Here is an 18,083-nt window from a genome sequence, read left to right on the forward strand (position 1 = left end):
GGCAGCAAGAGGTTAATCTCTCTACCTAGAGAGCTGCACCAAAGCAGGAAGAACTCTCAAGGCCCCACACTTTCTGCAGTCCTCAAAGCAGGATTTTGGACCATGGTGGAGCACAGTGATTAACTAGGAAATAATAAGCATACAAGCTTTTGAGTCACTAGAAATAATTTTTCTTCTAGTGAGTCACAATGTCTTTGCACATCTGTGCTTCCTGGAAACTTAAGGTCCTTAAACATGCAATCTCTCACTTGAGTATCATGTCTATATCATGGAGATGATTCTTCAAGATCTCAAGTTTCTTCTGTGACCTCCCAGCTCTAGCCAATGTCCACGGATGCTCAACATGCTACAGGACCTGGCCTCACGATTATTTTTTAAAATCAAATGGGATTTTTTTTTTTAGTAACTTCAGAGGAGTGGGGTCATATATTAAGTTTTAGACGCCTGTCACTTGTCTGATCTGGGCTCAGCACACACTGCCAGAAGAAAATGAACTCCTGGATAATTCATGCTTAGTTGATCCAAGCAATCAGGAAGCTGCAGAGGTTGTAGCCATGACAGCACACTGCTTTACAGTTTTGGCAGTCTGGGCTTGTGCTGACTAAGATGTTAGCACTGATGATAAGAGCCAGCTCATGGGGGAATCTTTTTTCAGCTTCTCCCTTTATCCCAGAAATGTAAATCCACTACATTCATCTTTCACCACCACACCCATATTCCAAGATGATTTCATTTGGCCAAAAAAAAGATGTATGAAGCACAAATGTTCCAAACACTTGTGAATACAGGTGCAGTAAAAGCCATAGATGGATGGATAGATAAACTGATAGACAGATAGATTCTTAATCCCACTGATCTAGAGAATATTAAATTCCCAGACATTTTTGTTATTATGTGTTATTCTTTATAGAATTGAAAAATGCCAGGCTTTATTTTTCCATCTTAAAATACCAAAGGAAAACGCAATGATCTTTCTGTGATATTGGGTGTGAGTATCAATCAATATTCTGAGTTAGMAATGGTAAAACTTTGCTCTTTCTTCTGTGATTTTACCAAGAGCAATTTCAAATTTATATATAAATACTGGATATTTGTAAGTATCTTTGGGGCCAAATATATTATTCCCCTAGATAAACAGGCCCAAAGAAATGGGAACCCTGAATACCCATTTACAGTTTAGGGATAAATCAAGTTTCTTCCTAACTTCCTTGGAACACTATAAACTGCTCTTTTGTGACTGGCCTCACTTCTCTGTCAGCTTTTGCACCACAGTTTGAACTCATCTTTCTCCCACTGGGCTTTCTACAAAGAGGCTCCGCGGTCCTGCCAAGACTGGCGAAACGTGCGTACTCCCGTGAGGGCCTCCCGTTGCTGCTGTGTTCCCAGCAAGGCAGTGCCCGGACATCGCCGAGGCGCTACGTGTTTGCTCCTGCCTGCTGATCCTTCCTTAACTGCCTTGCCTAATCGTCCGCCCGCCGTGGACTTTGAAGGGTTGTAGGACAATTTGCTAACACGGCGGAAACGACGACGGGATCCTTCTGTACCCGCGAGCGCTAAGGGGAGGCGGCGGGGGGAGGAATAGCAGGGGCTGTCATCTGCTGAGCCCTGGGGGAGAGGAGAGGTCCCCGCTCCGCACTCCGCATCACGTGAGCGAGGAAGGGGCAAGCGGACCGGCCGGGGAAAGGGATCCTGCCCGGCCCCCACTGCCCCCCACCAGCTCCCGGCGTGGACAGGGGCAATATTATCTGTGCCTCCGCACACCCCAGGCAGGCCTGGCACCAGGAGATAAAGAAATCATATCGTATCTTTAAAGAGGGCTGGGGGTGGGGGCGGGGGGAAGAGGTGGGATGTGCCGCTGGATGACACCGCGTTTTGGACGTGGCAGGAAAAGGGAAGCGAGAGAGCGGCAGCGCGAGCGCCGGGCTGCTGCACGAGCGCAGAGCATCGGAGTCGCCCCCGGCACGAGAAAAGGGACGCCGTGCCAGCCCCGATTTAATCTGACGCATGCACTGCCGATGAGCTGGAGTACCAAGACAACCCTCCTGCTGCTCGTCAGCTGGATTACGTGCAGGGGTGAGCTCCGAGCGGAGAGACTTGGCGAGCACCGACACTGGAAGAACAACCTTCCCACGAAACAGAAAGACGCAGAGGCACAAAGAATGAAATAAGAGGGACCGTAAGTCTGAAGAGCTCTAGAGGAATAAAATAGAAGAAAATAAGAAATAAAATAAATTTTGTATTTTGTATTTCGTATAAATAGAATAAAATGGGATAAAATAAAATAAATAAAATAAAGTAAAATAACATGTGGCAAATGAGGGATAAAGAGCAGTAGCCAATTTCTCACACACTGCCTGCTTATGCATCACAGTGCTATCCCAGCTCACAGAAGGACAAGGTGGGTCTTGAGGTGCTTTATCCTTGGAGGAATAATACCAGACCACCTCAGCCATCGTGACAGGAGTCTTATCCACACACACATGCCGGCTAACGCCTACTCACACAGCGCAGCAGGCTATCTGCCCGGGTACTGTGACAGCTCGCCGTCAGGCGGGCAGGTTGAGGAGGCTGCAACGAGGCTGCCCCACACCCAGTCACTCATGAATTGCGAGAGGCCGCCTCTTTGCCCAGACAACAGGGCTCAGATGGCGCTACGCTCCAACATGCCCAAACAGACAGGAGCACAGGTGCCAGCTCATCCTGATTCACGCTGTTATTTCGTAGTCGGTTTTGGCTGGAAGTCAACGAGAACCTGACACCTCAGTCAAAGGCTGAAGCAGATCACAGGCCACGACAGGTTTCCTAACAGAGCCAGTGCCTCAATTGCTCCTGAGCTACTCACTCAAAAACGCAGGAGCACAGAGCCATAGAAATGCATTTCAACGGGGGAGAAACACTTCCTTTTTCAGTTCACACCCTGCTTGATTAGCCGGGACCAGTATATACAGCATCACCGGCCCGGCAATACCGTCTATACAGGTTTCTGCATGTGACTGTCATCCAGCATGAAATCTCTGGGGAGAACAATAGGTTGCAGATGTCCTGTCTCTTGGCCCATGACGTCAAAAGCATCACCTGGTTTACTGGCTTCTCTGAAATGTGCTGCTACCGCCCATGCAAAAGGGCAGGCTGCCCTGGCCTACAGAGGAGTCTCAGTGCGCCGCTTGCACTTGCAGCCATGCCGCCCTGTACAGAGCACAGTGAAGATGGGACTCTACTGTGTCTGTATCCAGCACAAGTGCCACCAGTCCCCAGTGCTTTCAGGGGCTCAGCAAGGCTCAGAGTTTTACAGCTTTTACAGAAGGGCTCAGAGTTTTACAGAAGACTGTCTTCAGAAAAGTTGCAGGCACAGTCTCTGAGAGCGGAGCTGCTAAAGTGGTTCAAGTTGGATCTCTCATACTGAAATGTAATTGTCACTTTTTAAAAACTTTGCCAGAGCATCTTGTCACTGTACTGATACACTGTAAAATCTATAAGCCATTGATTTCATCTGGGCTAAGGCAGTGTTTTCAACCAACACTCATTTCAGTAGGTGGCACTCTAACTTGTAGGCCAATCCCTCTGCTAAAATTTGCATTTATTTCATAGAACTGCAARTGTGGCCTATCTTGGAAGACTCCCTGATGACAGAAAAAGAAGGGAAATTACAACACCCCAAAAACTTAAAAAGCAAAACTTCGGTAGGAATTGGATACTGAACTTCCTTATGTACCGCTGAAAAATCCCAGCCAAAATCCTTAGGCATGCCACAGGTAGGTTATATAAGTTCACTAGATGAGCCTGTCCTTATGTAGATACTGCTTTCAATAGCATTTTTGCCCCATTCATAACAATAAGTCTATTTATAAAGCATCAGCTTCCTGTTCCACCTTCGCCACTGGTGCTCAAAGTGTTGACAAATGAGCTCTAAGTAATCTAGCTGCTGTGGCTAAGAAGCTACCCCCTTTCTGTTCACCACCCCTTCCGCAGGGGAATCAGCAGAACAAAAAGTCTGCCCAAGCCGAGGCAGTTCCTCTATCAAGTCCACCAACCTTCCACAACCTCAATTGCAACAACAGCTTTCATGAAACCGCTCAACTTTGCATTGCTGCAGCTGAGGTGTGAGCATATGTTTCATTTGCCTGATGGCTGGTAACCTGTGGCAGGGAGGTGGTAAACATCTGRGTTGAGAAAGCCTCTACTGCTGCTGCTGTTTGCCAAGCATACGTGAGTCAAAGCCCTTACACTGGAACATAAATGCAAAGCACAGATAGAAAGCCAAGTAATCAACCATCTAAACACAAATAAAAACTTCACACTGTACTGACAAGCACAAGGCAAAAATCATGGGTCACCATAAAGAAATGGTAGGCTTTCCTTGGAATAAGAGCTAAGCATAAGTTCCCACTTCAATCTAGAGACAACTGCATCTACTTCATTCTCTGTGGAGGAGAATTCCTCTTTGACTGGGGGAAAAAAACAGTGAACAGGCATAAGGAAAACAGCACATGGCAGCAATCATGAGAGAGTGGCAAACAGCCATTCTAACTGGTGGTCACAAAGCTGTCCAGCAGCTGCAAATAAAAAAAAAGAGCGAGAGAGAGATGGAGTAGAGGAGGAGGGGAGGAAGTTTTAAAGACAAGCAGATTGAGGGCAGCCTCTCAAACAAGTCAAAACCCACTGAGAAATACGTGTTCCTCTTCTGAGAAAAAAACTCCCAATAAAGCGTGAGGCATCGGCAAACAAATAAAAAGGAATAAAACCTGGACAACTAGTAAGTTGAAGGCAATCAGATTCATACATATTTAACAGGGACATCCATCCAAATAGAGGCCTGCCTGTAATGTACTTAAAACAGTCACGCTGTCTAGGAGGAACACACAGAAAGCTTTATTCTGAGCCAGCGCAGGACAGAAAGAAGGCAAATTGCTGAGTGTGGTTGGGGAAGTCAGGGAAAAAGAAGTCCTGATGTGAAAGGAGGAGAAGATGAGGGAACAGGAAGACCCCACTCCTCTGCTGGTGAGATGCCAGGGAAAGGGCATGCTCTCTGGACCCCAACCCAGGTAGGACAGAAGAGACCATGCTCCATTTTGTGGACCAAACCACAGGTCAATCCACTCCTGGCACAGATGGATGGGGACAAGCAGTGCTGCTGTTTGTGGAGCCAGAGCAGAAGAGCTGTGGCCTAAGAAACAGCACAGTTGCCCAGGCTGTGACAGCCCCAGGAAGAAGCTTTAGCTATCATCTTCCAGTGTCCAGARCTTCTGCTCTTTATGCAGCAGCACAGCTTCGACAAGAAGCCACAGAGAGCTGGAGGAATGCGTGCTAGGATCATAACTGATGTCAGGAGGACGAGGGGTGAAGGGATTACACCTCCTTTAGTCTTTCTAGTGATGGTCTGGATCCAAGTAGAGATCTGAGTTATAAAACTATTTACCCACAAGTCAGTGGGCCACTTCAGACCCAACATAACAAGAATTCAATGCTGCACCAAACCAGAGGTGGCTCTTGCTCCACCTCTGCCTTGGCGCTGGCTGAACGGACTCCTTTGCACGGGGCTCTGCACAGACAACATGTCCTGCATCACAGCTACCCCACAGGCAGATCTTAGCAGCCCCTTAGCATTTAATGTGTCCCACAGAACACCACTCAACACATTTATTAATAGGTGGGGCTTGCCCCTTGAACCCCACCTTAGTGTACTGGCTTGGGAAATGTCATTATGGGATTCCCCCGGCTTATCATCCACTGGTGGCATCCCTATGAAATAAAAAAACAGCTCCAACCAGGACAATTTCCTCTCTGCATAGCCTGTAATAAGAGTTCTGCAACCCCAGGTATGTCCTCACTGACACCTGCACAACCTCCAGGCCCTCCAGGGATTTGCACAAGCACAACTGGCTGAACTTTCTGATGAGGCACAGGGAAACAGGCAATCTCATCCTGCAGGAATTGCTATGGCTCTGCTGACACGGCTTGCAGTGGCTGCTAAATGGGATTTCCAGAACATAGCCCCCTCCCCCAGATGCAGAGGCTGTCCCTGGGGGAGAAACAATGGATTCAGTCCACCCTGTCACCTCTGGCAAATAACCATCAGCTAGACAAGGAGAAGCTATTATCTGGCAGATGGGAAGCAGAACATAGTTGAAGAAAAAAAGGAGTACACCTACAGCAAATGACAGTACTACGTGATCTGTTCTAGAGGTATGTGAAAATGACTGTTATGAAAGAGACAGGAGGGAGGAAAAAAAGTCTCTTGGCCCTTGTCCAGGGGGAAAGGTTCATTTCTGTCATCAGACTTAATGGTTCAGCCTAAGGAGAAATGCAAATGATATCAGGTCCATCCTTCCCAGAGAGAGAGCAGGGTCAGAGACAGCACCACCTTTCTCTCAGCATGCATGCCATCTGTCTCAGCCTGACCTGAGGCTGGAAGTTGTCCTGAAATGCCATTGTAGCAGAGTTTAAGGAGAACAGTAGTAGTCTGGTGATTACTGCATCATGTGGGGAATCAGAAGTACTTTTGCCTCAGGCATCACAGCAAGTTCAATAGGAACCAGTTTTCATGCATCAAATATATTACATGGATGCCACACATCCCATTTGGCAACTCCCTCAAGTATTGCAAGCTTCTGGACAAAGGGACTCCAAACTCTCTGGATCTGCCACAGCACACACTGACTTGAGTTTAGACTTACATTCTTGGCCAGAAGCCCTGAGTGCTGCAAAGGAAGTACCCTTATTCCCCTTTTCCCTCCTTTCCCTCCCACCCATGGACAGAAGGCACATTGAATCAATCCTCTTTACGGGTTAGGGAGCGCTCTTCTGGAATAAAACTGTCCACATGGGGAGCTCTGTTGGTGCTGTTCTTTTCAATCAATCAGAAAAAGCTCTGCTGGAATCCTGTTCTGCTGGAATCAAAACACATCAAAAAATCCAGTTGATTTTGCCAGGATTTGGTTTCAGAGGAAAACCAGGAAACAAAGAGTTCCAGCAGTGTTGATACATTTCATTTCAGCATGTTTGAAATGCAAGGTAGCTTTTTTTTAAATTTCAAAATTACTTTCATTTTGATTTTGTGTTAGTTTGCATTGCGCTACGTAAGTTGCAAGACCTAAACTCAAAATCAAAACTTCCAGTTGATCCAAAACAAAGAGTTGGGAGTAAAAAAGCAGAAAATTTAACAAATTGTCAAACCACATTCTGAAAATTAAAAATCCTCTACAAATCTGAACTTTCATCCTTTGTACAAACGTTAAATATTATTTTGATACAAATCTCAATCAGCAAATCTCCTTGTGTAGATAACTCTTTACTGCTAGGTAGGATGGGAAAAGTGCTGTATTGTGTAAAAAGCTGATATAAGTGTGTTATAATTCCAGCAAGGGGTTCTATCAGTAAAGCATTTAAAGCTAAAAAAAGAAGTAAAATTGCCATCACCAATAAAATATACACTCAGGGAAAAAAAAACTGTCTGTACATCAGGATTTACAGATTCAGAAATTATRTAATACATTTCCCAGCATCAGTCCTCTAGACCATGTGACTTTTCCAAACTGTGAAATAACTTGAACATCCTATTAATTCCAGTCTCGTGGATGTATGCAACCCCACTGGCCTTACAGATGTAAGTCAGGGCAAGATTTGGTCCATGATATCCATAGCCCAAAAGAACAATTGCAAATAATTAAAGGAAGGGGGGGGGGGAAGAGAACCATCAGTGAGGTTAAGGTCAAAAGAGAATCTAATAATGTTGATAAGCAATGCTATATTTCAGCTTAACTCTGAATAAAACATTTGGACTTTAGATGCTGGCTAGGTAAGTACTCTGTAGGAATCTCAGAACTGAGCACTAAAATAAAACCACTTTGGAGTGGGCAGGAGCTTTAAATCTACAGAAAGCAGCTTCACACACCGACTGCAGCAGAGAGTAAAGAATACTATGTTTAAACGGAAATCACAGGAAGCATGTGGGTGGCAATATGCCATCCTCCACACTAGAGTTTAGTGGGGGACACAGCAACTGTTGCTGTTACCGGTTCAGGGAAGTCTCCGCTCGGCTGCGAGGTGTGCCGCCAAGGTGGGCCCCTTCTTCCCAAGGCCTCAGCAGCCTGGCTTGGGGTGAGCCTCCTGGAACCACCGGGGACTGAAAGGAAATTAGAACAGCCAGAAATAAAACACTAGATCTTGGACACAATACAATAGATCTTGGATGCTGTACAAAAGTCGCAGGGATCAGATGTCACCCAGTGATTAGGGGAGGATGGGATAGTATCAAAGAGAAGGCAGGCAGTTATGTTAAGAGGAAGAAAACTCCTTCGATTGAAGCCCAGACCTATGAGTCAGAAGATCTAGTTTATATCCTTGGCACAGCTGAAAACTTCCTGTGACATCTTAGGCAAACCAGTTTGCTCCTCAATACAACAGGATAATAATTGACAGGGTTCAGAGCTCTACATTAACTGAAGTTTGTAGGCTGCTTGGAGCTCCTGAGCTAAAAAGTGCTCTTACCTAGCACACAGCAATGAAACCCTCCTGTTGTCCATCTGCTGAGCACAGTACAAACACTCCCAGTAGGATACCATACACAGCAATACTCACACTGATGTAAAACATGCTTTAGCACTTGCTACTTAGCACTCTGGACAATAATGTCCCAGCACACCACTTCCTCCTTTGCTTCCTACCCCTTATCATAACCAGCTCTATCCCATCACATTCTTCATGAACACCAATTATTCATATCATTATGCTAGATATAGTGAAGTAAACAGGAAAAAAACAGTAGATGTATTAACGGGTGCTGGGGGAAGGGAGGAGGTGATGGTGATTAGCAGCTTTGGCAGCTATGTAAGTGGCACCAGGCATGGCGATTTTGTTAACCACCTCCCTGTCAAGAAAGCCAGAACCATGGGGGTTCGAATTTAGAGAAGTCTTTTCAATATCTCTTTGGCTCTTATCTTGAACTAACATTGCATGCTATTCATCACAGGCCATGACAGAAATTATATCAGCATCAGCAGCAACCAGAGTAGCAGAATATTTTGTGTGGAAAAACAACAACAACAACAACAACAACAACAACAAGCAGTGTTTACCTTGAAGAGTGTCAGTTGTTCTACAGTTTCCACTTTCTAATTGGGGTTATTTGGCTGATGAAACTGATGAAAGCACTTTCAGAATATCAGCTGGAAGGAGTACAGCATCCAGATGTATTTGACAGGAGTAAAAATCTGTGTAAGCCTTACGTTTCTCATCTAAAAGTCACCACCCCAAAATAGCTTGTGATCTAGTTATTTTTATTTAGAGAAGAGCCTGTGCCTTGAGTTTGGATCTGAGTCCAAATTCCACAAGAGTTTTGGACTGCTGTTAAGGTAGGATGCTCCATTCTGGCCCAATTCAGAAACAGGATGACCAGTAAGTTAGGGATCTTATCTAGAGCCAGACTCGGACATTAGGATGGTCCATTTTATTAGCTTTCTGTAATATAATGAATCAGCAGCTTTAGAAAAAAAGGGTGGGTTTGTTTCTTGATGAAGGGAGAATTTTAAAGCTGCTCATTTCTGTGTTTCAGAAAGGCCACAGATTGTCTCAGGAATGCCACAAAGACTTCTGTCTGTTCATTTACTACTCTCACCAGTCTTCACAGAGGACAAGTCCAGAGTGGAGAGATGGTTTCACTGCCTGAAAATCATACTAGTGGGTACTGTTAGCTCTCCATGTTAAAGCACTACCATGTTTACCACCCATGTTTACCACTGAGCCACATACAGTATTATTGCTAGCTCAGTTTTGTCTGCATATGTGTCAAGGATTCTTCAAAAGCCCTGTATTTTTGGCTCTGGAAATCTTGCAAGAATTCCAGGATTTCTCATAAACATCCACACGCCTTCTTCCTGCTTCCTCCCATTTTTGACCAATTCACTGAACACAAGAGCTTTCTTCTTTGCCCTTGACTGGATATTCTTAAATATTTTATTATAACTTGCTAGTTCAGCTTTAACCATTGTGGCATACTAACATAATAATTAATATAAATTTCTTGTAAAGACTCTGTTAGTATTTGGACAATAATGAACTCACAGTTACCCGGACTTTTACCACAGTGTGTACCCATCCTAGAGCTCTTGTTTGCACAGCAGACCGACATACCTCCAAATACAGCATTTTAGTTGCTCATGTAACAAACAAGCACCTTACACATATTTTATACACACACTTTGCACAAAATATCTGAGTACATGCTCACCCAAAAGAGCAAACCTGAAATAGCAGTAACATAGACTGTTCCAGTAGATGTACCCAGTCCCACATGCATGCCTTGCCCATGTTTAGACCTGTAGGAGGCAATGCCGGAACTGACGAGGGCTGTGGACGTGGTCTGTGGGAAAGGTTACAGCCTTCTTTTCTCCATTCCTCCCTCCTAAAAGCCACTGTAAAGCTGTGCTAGTGAATGCTCTCTCCAACTTGAAGCGAATTCAGCTGGGTTAGCTCACTCCACCTTTGTCAGCACTTAAAACTGATTGGACAGCCTCCACCTGGCAGATTAGGAAGGCCTTGGACCACCTTTTCTAATAGCAGAGCGATGGGTGCAGGAACCATCAGCAGAGGATAGGCAGCAAGCATCTGGAATGGCTGCAGCATCTCCAGCCAGCTCAGCTGTTTGCAATGTAAATGTCTGTCCACAGCCTTAGACTGGTAGTTAATGGAACTGAGCTGGTGCATCTTCAGACATCCCTTACATAAATCTCTAGTACACTGAGAGATTTATGATAAACACTTGCTCTTTCCTTAACCTCCAAAACCTTTTCCATCTGCTGAATACCATAAGATTCTTTCCCCTCACCCAGCCTGTTCAATATCTATATAAAGCCTCTAGAGAAGATTCTGTAGCACCATGAACTGACTTGTCAGCAGTACACATATGACACCCATCTTTACATCATCTTCACCTCCCATGCAAATAACACCATTACCCAGCTCTTCAAGGGCTTGGCTGAGATCAGCAAATGAATGAAGAGAAGTTGGCACAAGCTGAATCTCTGCAAGAGCCTGGGCCAATGGTAGGGGAGAGTATTTCATATTTCCATAATGTCATCCATTCTCCATCACTGGCATTAAGACTAATTGAAGATTTAATGTTCATCTGAACTCACTCCTTTTGGAAACCCCCAAAACTGTTGCTGCAAAAGCCTCAGTCCTTCACTATTATTCCTGTCCAGATAACCTGCTAGATTGAACTTGGCTTTTATGCTGATTTCTACAACCCAGGGGGTTTAGAAATGATACCCCACACAAAAAAGCTTCACTCCTTCTACTTAACAACATGGAATCACCAAACTACCTTCAGCTCTGTCTTTACTCTGCTTACAACTCAGTCCCAGCTTAAATTCAAGGCTTTGCTCACATTTTCAAAGCCTTCAAGACCTTAGCATGAATTGGTTTAAGGACATCCACTCTTGTAGTATTATGTTGCAGTCTGACAGCTATATTCCTCTGCAACAACAGAAATATCCAGTTTGAATGGTGAAGGGTATGTGTGCCRGGCACAGAGATTCCCCAGTGCCTAGGACAGGATTATGGAATCCTCCTGATCACCTGCAGCAGAAAACTATAAATCTCAAAATCCAGAACAAAAGAGAAACTTGGGTTTTTCATCCCAGACTTTCCTACTCTAAGCTAAATGTATCAAACCCACATTTACTGAGAGTAGTCCATGACTGAGAGAAAGGATGAAGTCTGAAGGGCACACTCCAGCATGGGTTCTCTGGTGCCCAGTAAAATGCAAGCTGAGCTGGCAGCACCTTGATGTTTAGCACTAGCAAGTTCTCTTCTGTACCCATCTGCCTCTTTTCTTAAAACTTCATAGGAACTTCAGTTCCAGATCTCTATTCTTTTGCCAAATTTAGTTGAAGCTCACTAAAAAGTCCACATTTGCAGGTAAGTGGGAAGTTAGGGCACAACAGAATCGCATACACAGACATGCATATAAACGAAGCATGAATTTGGAGACACTGTTTGACTAGGAAACAAAGCTAATGGCAAAACCCCCAAACTACCCTATATAGGATGTAGAAAAGAGAAATGTGGAAGATGCTTTGTGTTCCTTTTCATGAGCTTATAAAGTAATTGGAGCCAGATTTATACAGGTATCTAGGAGTATATTAGGAGTCAATGCCTCTAGCCTTCCAATACACCTGTAACAGTCAGGGAATCAAAGCTTGGAGAGAACCACATAAATTTTTTTCAAATGAAGAATGAGCCATTGTAATGCTATAGATAATCAGATCTGAAAGAAAATTCTTTTCTTCTAAAATAAACACAAAAACTGCTTTTAATTGTATGAGCTGTGACACAACTCACCAAGTCAAGAAGATACCACTGAAATACCCCGAATTTGTGTCCATACCTCATTGTTACATAGGGATGAGGAAGGCTTGTCATTTGGTTATAAATTAAGACCATATTTTCATGTTAATTTTGAATTTCCTGACTACTGCTCAGTTGCAATATATCTGTTTAAATTACCTGCCAAGGAAAATAAAACAGAGGTACCTCAATAGTGGAACAAATCAGCAGTGTATCTACACAATGTTCAGAATAAATGCTCTGAAGATGCAGAATCCTCATAATGCATCTAGCATCGCAGGAACCCCACAGCTAGTTTTGCTGGGAAGGAGATGTGTATGAGCAGGGATTCTGTTCCTGTACACTACAATAGGCTTTAATGTTCCATTCTGTTCTGTTCAGCACAAAAACAAGCCCTGAAGAATACATGTCAGGTATTTACTTCTGACAACTTGGCAATAACTTTGTGCTTTCAAATCATTAAAAGGTGCATGCAGGTTGAAAAGTTCCTAAGTTTTGCCAAGGATGATAAAACTTTGCTGAATTTATTAAACTTCTATTCCTGCTAAATTTTCTTCGGAACAACCATGCAACATTTGCCTTTGAATGTGGCCAGGCAAACCAGCAGAAGAGAAATTTGGAATCACTGAAGTGGCCCACTGGAAGCTTATTCCCTTGCAGAGTTATATCTCATCAGGTTCTTGTGTTGATTGATTCCAGCAGCAACATTTGGGTTGGCACATGGTGCCAGTGAGTCAGCACTTTTTAAGTTCCACTTGAGAAAACAAGCAAAAAGAGGAATTATGCTTGTTTCAATAATTGGTAAGGTAGCTAGCATCATAATGTAAGTGCCCAAATTTTAGTGCGAACCAACCACCTCCCCACTCCCTCTCAGAATTCTCCCTTATTTTCTTAATTTGTCAATTCATAAACCAGAAATGGTGCTGTTTCTTTCTGCCTCCTATCTTCTGTCCTGCTTGCATATGTGCTTATCCAGTAACAGGCATCAATAGTGAAATGGGATTACGCTCCACTGGTTTAGAGCATGAGCACAGCCTTGGGTGGGGTTGCTGGAGGATCAGTTCTTAATAAGGTGTCCAATTTATAATCTAGCAGGGTGAGGAGCAACTGGCTCGCAGAATGAATAGCTCTTCTGTGTTACCATCTCCTGAGGCTGGCTGCCTGGCCAGCGTGCCTCATCCTTTTCTCTCGCTCACAGATGTTACTCTCTTCACTAACTTTTTGCTGTTTCCCAGACTGGAAATATAAAGAGGAAGGAAGACAAGAAGTATCCACACATATCTGGTTAGAGACTGCAAACTATGGCAAAATGAACAAACTATCTGCTAGCTTAAAAGGAAATAAAACCCTGGTATTCACTTCTTCCAAGAAGGCTTAATTTCAACCTAGAATGCTACTCCCAGGGACTGTCTTTGTGCCAAGAGACATCTTTATAAGGAATGCTCTGTACAAGAACCCCAGATATGTGGGACGCCAGGCTGTAAAGCATGTAGCTGATGGGGAGAGGAAGAATGGTCAAACACTGCAAAGCACAGAAGATAAGCAAAGGGTTGTGATTCCCAGATGAACGCTCCCCTTGTTTTTGTCTTAAATCTCTTCTGCTAAACAATGTCTGGTTACTCTGTTGAGGAGCACAAGTTTAATAAACTCAACCTTTTAACAGCCAGATTGGCTGCCTTGGATGTTATTTTCAACATGGATAGCCCCAAGATGTAACAACTGCGTTATCTATCGAGACATTTTTYTCCTTGCAGATCCATATGGCCACAAGCATTTTCTTCGCGGGTAGCTGGCATTTATCAGGCAGAGATAGCCAGCCTGCAGGACAAACAAAGCAAAAATTCACACAAGGGCTCCAGTAACAGTGAGTGGCTTGCTGCTGCCAGGCCTCTTTTAGAGCTTGGAGAGGGACCCGACATACAGGAAAGAGCTCTGTTTTGGTTTGTGTCTTTCACTTCTCTCTCACATTCTTTTTTCCCCCCCTCCCTGGGTTCCCTGCACAGAGCAGCACCCTCTGGTGGCACAGAGAAATCACGCCACATCCCCGAACTCCACTCGCAAAACATTTTTCAAAACTTGGGCCTGATCCTCGTTCGCAGGGACACCTGCTAACGCAGGCTGGGCAGTGAAAATGCCCCTTGACATGGAAGTAAATCACACTTGCAATTCTGCAATCTCTCTCGGCATTTATAAACGTTTAAAAAAACCCAACTTCAATGTAAAAGGGCATCAGGCTTGTTTATTGAACAGGAAGTTACAGTTTCACCCCCAAAATAATTAATGGCATGTATCTGCAAGTAAAACATTTGACTTTGGCATAAGCAGGATCCAGATTATGGGGGAGGGTTAGAAAAGAGAGGGATTTTGTTTTTTATAAAACTCCAAAAAATAGTCTAAATTTGAATAATTTCTGCAAAGTGCCAGTGCCCTAAACAGTATTTTAAAGAAACATCATGACTTACCATAGGGGTAAGAAACAAAGATTCACTGATAACAAGTACCAGTCCTCAGCTGCAGAAAGAATTTTAGGAAGAATTAGTACATTGGTTCTGCAAACACTTGCAGTTCAATCAAGCATGAATTTCTCCCTTTTCCAACCTCCAAAGTTACTCTCTGCCCAAAGATTCACCCTGCCCCAAGAAATCTGTAGCAGGGCCTCCGCAAAATGCTGTACCTTTACAAAATAAGTTTAATAGACTTCCGTTCCATGGTGACCATATTATCTGACCTCTCACAAAGCACGAAGCCATAACACACTGCATTCAAGAATTCCTGCAATTGCATGCATGCTCCTAGACACCTATATCCCTCCTTTCTTCCTGTCTCTACACCAGTACTGCTTTGTGTAGAATGACTCTTCCCTGCTTTCAATACTTAAACAAAACAAACAACGATTAAATACAGCTCCACGTGAAAACTCATCATCATTCTGTGCTTCCTCCCTTGCCAAAAATAAGTGAAAGGTGGTATCAGCAGCCACTGGATCAATCTTTGTCAGGGGAGGAGGGCATCTGGCTCCTTGTAGGATTTTTATAAAAGGGGTCTGTCTCCAGGACCTTTGGTTCCTCTGCAGCAGGATGCTGTTTTCAGGAACTGATGTGAGCTGAACTCCTAAAGATCACAGAGAAAGAAGAAGCTGGGAGCATGCACTCGACTTCCTGGAAAAGTCACCCGCAGTGCTCTTACAGTCTTCTGCAACCACAGTCTGTCCTCACTGGGCGGTACAGCTCATCCCAGCATTTGCCAATGCCATGGGCTCAGAGGTCCACAGCTGGCCGAGGGAGCCTGCCTCACTTCAACACTGAAATGCGCAGTGGTTTCAATTAATAGTTTGATCAACAGCCACATCGTGGTCTGTGAGAAATGCTAAGTGTTATTAGCAGTCTGTAGGTCCAAAATGTTTGGGGAGCCACTGTTCTGTCCCCATCCTCATGGGGTCTTTGCATTGGGAGGAATGCATGGGATGGAGAACACAAAAGGACATGCTAAACTGGAGTACCCATTAGGCCATTGAAAAAAAATGAAAATAAGATGTCAACAACTTCTATGGGCCTAATTGTTTCTTCTCAAACAGATTGTTAGCTTATGTGAATCAGGGTAGCTCTACTGAGTAAACCAAAGAATGGAAAGGGGGAGGGGGACAGCCTTGGGTTCAGAAAGGCACAATATGGGTCTTTATTCATAGCAAAACCACTGCTTGCTGGCTTCTGAGGAACATTAACTTGTTGCCATCACCCACCATCACCATAAGATAGTGGCACTAAGAGAGATGAAAGGACACAGGGTGGCAAATAGTAAGACTGTGTTTCTGCAAACACTGTTGTGCAAGGCCACCAAAAGAATCGGGCCTTGACTCCCTCTCTCTGCAACTCCTATTCTTGCCCTGCTGCTAAACCCTATCATGAAACTGAACCACACAAAACTAAGCTGATTAAAAGACAATTTTTTTTTTTTCCTGAGGTAGATTGCTTCCCTGATCTGATCCATCTTACAGCCACGTGTACTCTGGTTTAGATAGAAGAGAACAGGTATAAAGAAAATATGACTGCTTCTTTCAGCATCGGTGCCAGCTTGAAGTGTTCATCAAACTTCAGCCTCGTGAAATACTGGGAAATCCCACAGAGAACAAAAAAGAAGAAAGCTGTACTTTAATCTCAGCAAAACACCGAACACAAAGAACAGGCAGCGAGCGAGTGGTGCAAACGCACCTAGTCAGATTTCTCCACTGGACCTTCAAGAGAAAAAGAGGTAGAACATCAAGCACAAAGGGCAGCCTGAGTTCTCCAAACACAAAATCAGGACAAGCCAAATCCTGTCCAATTGCACAACATTAAAGAGTGATTCTGTGTTCTCTTACCTTGTGTTAAGGGAACAGCAATGTTCTAACCTGCAGTGATTTATGTGTAGTAAAGTCATGCTCATAAACAAGTGAGAGGAACCAAAATCTCATGCCCTAATCCTTTTCAGCAAAACCAAACTCTTTATGGGCAGGCAACATTCAGCTGAGCTTGCTGTGAAGGAGGTCATGTTTATCTTTATTTGAATCCAATAAAAAGACCAAAACAGGAGAAACAATGTTCAAAGAGCTCTTCTCCTTTGCATATGCAAATAGTGTTACAAAAAATAATTAATTGCTTCACATGCTTTACAAACATTAATTAATTTAGCCTGATGTCTCTCCAGCTAGACAGGTGTTATCATCTCCACTAAACATGAGAAAGCTTAGTCAGACAGAGCTGGCCCTGTTTTTCTCAGTAGCATCTGATTTTCAGTGCACTTCTGCATTTGGGCAGCTTCTGTTAATTTTGGCTACAGTAGTAGGTGATTAATACATGTGAAAGAGAGATCCTGGGAATCTCAAGCTACAGGTCTAAAATTAAAGCCCATCTTTGAAAATGTGGAGCTAAAGGACTTACCCATGGCTGGGCAAGATAGGAAATCTGTTGCAGAATCAGGAAAATAAGCCAAGTCTTCAGATTCCTCGGGGCTTGTCTCCACAGGAAAGGTAGGGAAATAATGTAAATTTGCAGCATGCCAGCAACTCCAAACTGACTCCCCAGGTGGACCCTTCAGTGTTCGCTGCTTTCAAAGAGCAAACTTTCACCCTTCCATAAATTCATCCCTTCCCTCCAACCCACATGCAGACCCACTTCTCATTTACTGCCGAATACCATAGCTTGTTGCCACATTGTAAACTGAAAGGTGACAGCGACAAGAGAAGGATGTGGTGACTCAGAAGGTAGCAATAAGAAAGCCAAGGGTAAAGTTTCACTTTGATTTAAGCAGAAAACTTCCCCATGAAGATGCTCTTGGTTTGTAATCAACTATGAAGTAGTTTGCCTGAATTTCGCAGAGGCGTAAGCTACCTCACACTTAGCATACATAAAGATTATGTCTACCCAGTTTTATGACAGACACAGACATCCTGAGTAGCTGCCCCTATGGAGCACGATGCCAGACCAAAGGAGGAGCAGCATGGCTTCATGCTGGAAATAAGCAGCACTTCTCTCTGCAATAAACTGTAGTCTAACAAAGTCCACACAGGGGCTGGGCTACAGGCACACATACTCCCATGCTAATGTGTTGGTGGAAAAAGTTATCCTCCCAGCCCATGGTTTCCTTTCCTTCAGATCTGCTTTACTGAACTGTGCTTGAATGCTTCTTAGATTTTTTTCAGTTAGAATGAGGTGGGTTAGCACAGGCCTAGTATTTCAACTTTATAAGTTCCCCCACTGACA

The 18,083-nt window shown here is 44.0% G+C and overlaps 2 long non-coding RNA genes across 9 annotated transcripts in view; one reads left to right on the forward strand and one right to left on the reverse strand.

Moving 5' to 3' along the window:
* The window catches only part of LOC112974176, a 45,702-nt gene extending 36,544 nt beyond the window's left edge, over positions 1-9,158 (reverse strand). For 6 of the 7 annotated variants that reach the window (XR_003256184.1, XR_003256185.1, XR_003256183.1 and 3 more), the window contains exons 1-2: positions 9,075-9,158; positions 8,013-8,122 (exon numbers count right to left, since the gene is read on the reverse strand). This is a non-coding gene — a long non-coding RNA (uncharacterized LOC112974176). Of the gene's footprint in view, positions 1-8,012; positions 8,123-8,487; positions 8,918-9,074 lie in introns of those variants that run through there. The other variant, XR_003256181.1, reaches the window with a different exon arrangement.
* LOC112974177 lies at positions 1,859-14,000 on the forward strand. 2 transcript variants are annotated; one of them, XR_003256188.1, is made up of 4 exons: positions 1,859-6,183; positions 8,969-9,213; positions 9,551-9,675; positions 13,581-14,000. It is a non-coding gene; the product is annotated as an uncharacterized LOC112974177 (long non-coding RNA). The 2 variants fall into 2 exon arrangements; XR_003256187.1 differs by lacking the exon at positions 13,581-14,000 and having other exon boundaries at positions 9,551-10,883.
* The last annotated feature ends 4,083 nt before the right edge of the window (positions 14,001-18,083 follow it).

This window comes from Apteryx rowi, unplaced genomic scaffold (genome assembly GCF_003343035.1).
Source record: "Apteryx rowi isolate R43461 unplaced genomic scaffold, aptRow1 scaffold_596, whole genome shotgun sequence".
In the NCBI taxonomy this organism is placed as follows: Eukaryota; Metazoa; Chordata; class Aves; order Apterygiformes; family Apterygidae; genus Apteryx; species Apteryx rowi.